Source organism: Pongo pygmaeus, chromosome 21 (genome assembly GCF_028885625.2).
Source record: "Pongo pygmaeus isolate AG05252 chromosome 21, NHGRI_mPonPyg2-v2.0_pri, whole genome shotgun sequence".
Lineage (NCBI taxonomy): Eukaryota > Metazoa > Chordata > Mammalia > Primates > Hominidae > Pongo > Pongo pygmaeus.
Genome location: NC_072394.2, coordinates 32,270,468 through 32,277,340, shown reverse-complemented (window position 1 = coordinate 32,277,340; position 6,873 = coordinate 32,270,468).

Genomic DNA, 6,873 nt, shown 5'->3' with positions numbered 1-6,873 from the left:
CAGGAACCAGCAGATGGTGAGGAAAGTGATCCCTAGCTGCCCTCATTGCTCATTAGCATATGACACTCCCACAAGCGCCATCACAGTTTACAAATGTCATGGTAATTACCTGGAAGTTACCACCCCTTTCCTAGGAAGTTCTAAATAACCTGTCCCTCAGTTTGCATTGGCCTGCCCCTTAATTTGCATGCAATTAAAAATGGGTTTATGTGAGTATACAGTTGCCAGGAGCCCATATGTTGCTGACTGAAGTGCACTGCCTAGGAGTTATCCTTGCTCTACAAACAGCAGTACTGTTCAACAAAAGATTGCCAATTCCACTGGCTTGTCTTTAAAAGCTAAGGACCCTCCTGGGATAACCACCAATTTTGGGGCTCACCTATTCTGTATCAGTTATACTGACATACCCATTTTGCAGATGAAGAAAAGGAGGCCCAGAGGGGCTGTTGGGTTGCCGAGGGTCTCAGAGCTAATAAATGGCAGAGCTGAGAACCTGATTTGGGCAGTTTGCCCTCATGGTCATTATTCAAAATCTCTTCATTAACTGACTCAAATGGGGGGCACAAGGCCAAATTTTTCTGAGTTTTCAGGTAGTTGGTGATTGTTTTTGTTTAAGTCTCCTAGGATTTTTTTTTTTTTTTTTTTTTTTTTACAAATTACATGTTTTTGTAATTTGTTACATGCTGTAATAAGAACTTTAAAAAAAGTAGATTTACAACAGCGGAATTTCCTAAAATACAGGGTGCTTGATCATAAGTCTCTTCAAGAAAAAGATATTTTAGAACACTAATAAATATAATGTGAAAAAAACTGTGTTCTTATCTGGGTCCTTTTATCAGTGAAGCCAAAAGAGCAATTACAAGACAACTTAAAACCCATCCCAAAGGTGAAGGCAGTTGTCTGTACAATGCAGTGCATCCCAGGCATCTCCAAAAGATAGTAATGAGAATCCAACCCGACAGTGAAGAGAGCCATGCCCATCAGGGAAGTTGGTGCAATTGGAAGGAAGGAAGGAAAGAAGAGGTGCTCCAATCAGCATATTTTTTCTTTGAGAACATGAATAACAATATTCATCAATTTCTCATACCCACAAAAATGTTCTAAAAAAAAACAGAGAAAGCAAGTTAGAAAATCCACAACCATAGCAAGCAGTATCCTAAAGAAACATAATTATGTGCTCACATACCTGAAAAATGAACAGGTTAAATTATATATATTTTACCAACTCATCAAAGATTGGCCACATATGATGAAGACTTTGAATACCATTCTGAAGTAGGAATAACTAAAATTTGCATAGATGTTATGATCAGATCATTATGAATAAGATGCTAGTATTCATCATTCCAGGAAACCCTAAGTTGGAAACATTCAACATTCAACCCTAAGTTGGATATTATTCAACACTTTGTGCACAAGTAAATGTTTAGGGAGGCAATATGCAGAGTGATTAAGAGTACAAGCTCCGAAATAAACATACTAAGGTCAAATTTATCGCCGGGCACGGTGGCTCACACCTGTAATCCCAGCACTCTGGGAGGCCAAGGTGGGTGGATCACCTGAGGTCGGGAGTTTGAGACTAGCTTGGGCAACATGGCGAAACCCCATCTCTACTAAAAAATACAAAAATCAGCTGGGTGTGGTGGCACATGCCTGTAATCCCAACTACTCAGGAGGCTGAGGCTGGAGAACTGCTTGAACCTGGGAGATGGAGGTTGCAGTGAGCTGAGATCACGCCACTGCACTCCAGCCTGGGTGACAGAATAAGACTCCGTCTCAAAAAAAAAAAAAAAAAAAAAAAAAAAGGAAAAAACTAAGGTCAAATTTATCATAAAATTGTGGACTTGCACATGCTGGCTAGGTGGAATAGGCATGTTGCTTAACCTCCCTCACCCTCGTATCTAAAATGGAATTAAAAATGGTACCTGCCTTATAGGGCTTGCCTGAGGATTAAATGGGATGATTCATGAGAAATATGTAGTTAATAATGTGGTACAGAAAAATAATAAATAGTATTCATGGGCTGGGCGTGGTTGCTCATGCCTGTAATTTCAGCACTTTGGGAGGCTGAGGCGGGCAGACCATCTGAGGTCAGGAGTTTGAGACCAGCCTGGCCAACATGGTGAAACCCCCTCTCTATTAAAAATACAAAAATCAGCTGGGCGTGGTGGTGCGTGCTTGTAATCTTAGCTACTTGGGAGGCTGAGGCAGGAGACTCTCTTGAGTCCAGGAGGCAGAGGTTGCAGTGAGCCAAGATCGCACCACTGCCCTCTAGCCTGTGCAACAGAGTGAGACTCTGTCTCAAACAACAACAACAACAACTGGTATTAATGCAAACAAAACCACATTGTGAATCCATTGCGCACTTACCTGACAGGCAAATGCTCACAGCGCACTCTGCTGGCGAATCTGTGGGAAAACAGGCTCTCAAGTCCACTGCGGGTGCAAGAGTAAATTGCACTTACGCATCTGGGAATTTACTCTTTACACATTTGCATATACAAGCTGTCCCACTGTAGTACTGTTTGTAACGGCAAAACCCAGGAGACACCCACATGTCCTTCACAACAAATGACCTCCAAAATCTACTGTTAAATGGAAAAAGATGTAGATAGTGGTGGGCAGGCTGACATACTTGTGAATAAGAATAGCTGCAGATCTATTGGATCTAAGATGCCAGGAGTGACAAAGGCACCATTAATTTATATGCCACTAAGAAAGACCATTGCTGATTAAATTGGCACAATGCTTAGAATCTTATATTTGAGAACTTGTTTAGACTTATTTAGACATGAATTTACATCATATCAACTTTGGGCACAAATAAAAAGAAACATACAGACAAAATAAATATGTGAAGGTATTAGGTGACACCAGGACTCCCTGATTGTATGATGCATTCTGATTTCAGAGTTGTTAAAATATGGGAACCAATGGATGCCTTAGAATAGACAGAGAGTATGGGCTTGTATTTAGGAACTCTGCAAGGACAACTAAGAAACTTATAGGGGGGAGGGAGGGAGGGGAAACTGGGCAAATGGCATGGATAAGAAGGGAGGTATCTAAGACATTTTTTGGCACCATGTAAACATATTACCTATTTAAAAGTAATTTTTTTAAAAAGGCCATTCCCAGGTCATAGTCAAGATTTTGAGCTGCATTTAGAAGTACAGCTTCTTCTCTCTCTCAGAGGCAGGGTTGCAGGGGACATGGGGAAGGGCCTGTTGGTTTCCTGTGGCCGGTGCAGATGCTCTGGGCTTCCCTCTAGGGTGCACTTGTTGGTTCTTCAGATCTTGGTTCACTTCCTTTGAGGAAGCCAACAGATTCTCTAGCTGGCTGCTTGTAACTCCTCCCTCAGTCCTGGAACCCCAGGTCTATCTTGCACTAAGGTTCCTCTGTCCTTCCAGAGCAAGACCCAGGACAGTCCAGTCTGGCTGCCTCATGGGTCCACATTTGGCTGACAGGACATATAGCACCTTTTGGCCCCTCAGGCTCCTGGGGTACAAGCTCCCTTGCACCAAGTTCTCTTTGCTTCATCAGCCTCTTGCTTTCAAGATTGCTCAGGTGTGAGGTGGGTGCCTGGCACCTTCGTCATCTCCAAGCTCTTGAGTGGTCTCCTTGAGACACCAATCCCTAGGCTGAGGGAGGAGGAAAGTTCCCCTTTCCCCTGTGGACTCAAAGCCCTCCAGTAACCTCCTTTAAAGAAAACTCTTCTCAGAGCTCCAACTTGAACCTTTAACGTCTTTGGTGTGGGAAAGAGGCAAGGAGACACACAGCTAGTTTTTGACCATCTCTTTGAAAGCCCTGTGTGTGGACAGCAATTCATCCTGGGAGGTGCAGTGGCTAGGCCCCCTATTGCCTTGGAAACCCAGCCAAATTGGGATGGAAATAATTCCATCTTAGTATATTGTCACATGGATGATCAAACTAAGGAACTTGCCGAGGCCACACAGCTAGTACCCAGCAGGCTGACTCCTAAGCCTGAGCTTTTCCTGCTGCAGGTGGTTCACCCAGAGCTGACTTAAAATAAGCTCATGGTACAGAGTCCAGGCCAGGAGGATGGAGTTAGATGGCTCTTGGTTCAAACTCAGTTGTCATTTATTCGTAGTGTGTCCTTGACAGCTTTCTCCTCTCTGATTCTCCGATCATTTAACCAATAGATGTTTAACAGCCAAGTTGTCTACTATGTGTAAGGCACTCAATTTCATTCTCTGTAAAGATGTGAATAATAAAAGCACCTGTTTCACAGGAGTGTTGAGAATTAATGAGATCATGCTTAACTGTTTAGCAGTGCCTGGCACATGGTAAGGGCTACATAGCAGCACCTATTGTCATTCATAAAGTTCCTACTATGCGTCAAGTGCTTCACAGACATCTTTAATCCCCATAGTATAAGAGGTAGGAACCACCATTATCCCTGTTTTCTGAATGAGGAAGCCAAGGCTCAGAGAAGCTTAGGTGAGTTGTCTAAGGTCATGCCTGGTATAAGATGGAACCTAAGTTCAAAGCCTGCCCCAAGCCTCCACATGCCCTCTGAGTTTGTCTCTTCAGGAAGGACAACTTTTTTGCCTTTTTGTCAAAGAACCAACCTTTAATCACCCTTCACAACCCAGTTCAAGGGTGTCCGCTTCTGTTTTCCCTGTCCCTCCCTGCCCGACCCAATCGTCCCTCCTGCCACTGCCTTTGTGCCTGCCTTTTTCACAGCAGTAGAGCCTCGTGGTCAAGGGCTGTGGCTCTGCGTTCAGGTAGTTGGGGATTCAAATGCCTCTTACTCCATGTGTGACTTCAGGCAAGTCCCGTCACTGCTCTAAGCCTCAGTAACTTCCTCCATAGTGGGCTAACCATGGTACCCTTGGGTTGTTAAGGCACAAACGGCGTGGCACAAAGTGAGTGCTCAAATAATGGCAGCTGCTGTTACGATTAGTAGCAGCAAGTCCTAGTCCTGGCATTGAGGTTCTCAGGTGCTCAACACGGAGGGTAACTGGCCCTTAATAAACCTCTTGATCCAGCTGAGACAGGGCAAGAAGGGACTGGGGACATTCCTGTCACACCTGCTTCCTACCCCAGACACATCCTCTTAGCACCTGTTGCAGGAAGCCCCTGTGGCTCCAGGTGCCCTTTAGGATGCCCCCTCATGGCTGAGAACCTGCTTTGGGAGGAGGGACTGCAGTTCCCAAGCAGGCACCACATGGGGGTGCTTTAAAAGCCTTCTTGTCTTCCATCCTTTTATATAAGGTCTGGTCTCCATTTCACAGGTTCATCCAAGCACGTGCTTGTTGAGGATCTACTATGCGTCAGACACCATGCCACCTGCTCCGGATACAAGAGTGAGGAACAGGCATCTCTGCCCTTATGGAGTTTATAATCTAGTGGGGGATCAAGGAAACAGGCACGTTAATAAATAGAGTACATATTAGATGGAGCAGAGAGAAGAAAAATGAAACAGGTCAAAGGGATGGAGGGTGGTGGGAAGGGGCCAGGGCCTATGGGGCTCTGCAGGTCTTAGAAGTTTCCAGGGGTAATGGAAAGCTCCCAAGGACATTAAAGGATGGGAGTGGCAGGCTGTGGTTAATGGTGCCAAAGCAGCCCTTTGCCTGGGTGGGGCAAGGGCAGAAGCTGGGGGACTGATGAGATTCTGCAGTCATAGCTGAGTGACTACGGAGGCTGGCCCAGATGATCGTAGGGGAGGGGTGACCAGGGGCACCCAGAGGACTGCTGATAGACTGGACATGGCATGAGATGAAGCCACTGAAACAGAGAGGCACAGTCACAATGCAGGAGCTCAGACTGGGACCTGGGTCAGATGCTACAAGTCAAAAAGTGTTTTCTACTCTGCTTCCCTGTCCTGGCCTGGGAAGAGTGTGGCCTGGAAGAGGGGGGACTGGGATCCCCAGCCACAGACCCTAAAACACAGGAACCCAACCCCATTTAAAGAAGGAAGGCCTTTTATTTGGGCCTGGGAGTCTGGAGTTGGCAGTTCTCTCTGAAATGCTGGGAGTTAGGAGACAGGGAGCAGCAGGGAACCCTTATTTCTGTACCAGCTGCTTCCCCTGAAGGAGCTCTAAGTCATCTTTAAGCTCCTGGCAGGGAAGGGCATGCTTTGTCCTATGGATGGGTTTGAAAAGGGCCGCTGCCCCTCTGGAAGACACTTTGGAATGCCATTAAAGCCATGCCCAGCTCTTGACCACATGCCTGCTTCTTCCCTGGCCTTCTGCTGAGGAAGCAGCCGGATCTGTGCAAGACTCTACCTACAGGGTTGCTGGGCATGATTGTTAACAAGATCAAACAACCCACATCCCACAGCAGAGACTAGTTAAAACTGCACTTTTAGAAAGGGCATCATGACAATTACTTTGCCTATTTTTCATTTTGATGAATTTTGGATATTTATCAAGGCATGTCCAATGAACTGACATGCATCCTTGGCCTGGCCCATTTAATGCCAGGAGGTTCTTACCAACCAGTTTTTGGGGAGATCCAAAATGCCCCAGTTGAGAACTGAATTCAGAAGCCCCGGAACCAGTGGCTGAGTACCCTTTTTCTTTTAAACCTGTGAAAGCCTATCTGGGTGGATGGGCCTTTCCATCTGGACTGCCCAAAACAGAAAACTAGGGCTGGGAACATCCTTCCCCAGTCTGGAACCAGAACAGTGTGATCCCTGGTCCAAGGTCAGAGGGACTGTCTCTCAACTGTGGTGGCTGCATCAACAATATAGATAAGAGTTAGATCACCTGCCTCGCTTACTTCCCAGAGGTGCTGGCGGCCCTTTGCAAACTACCGTAGATGATACAGGTTTTAAGTGGGTGTTTTTACAGTCTCTTCTGCAATATACTAATTAATTAAGCAGACACTGTGAGAAGGAGGTAGGGGGAG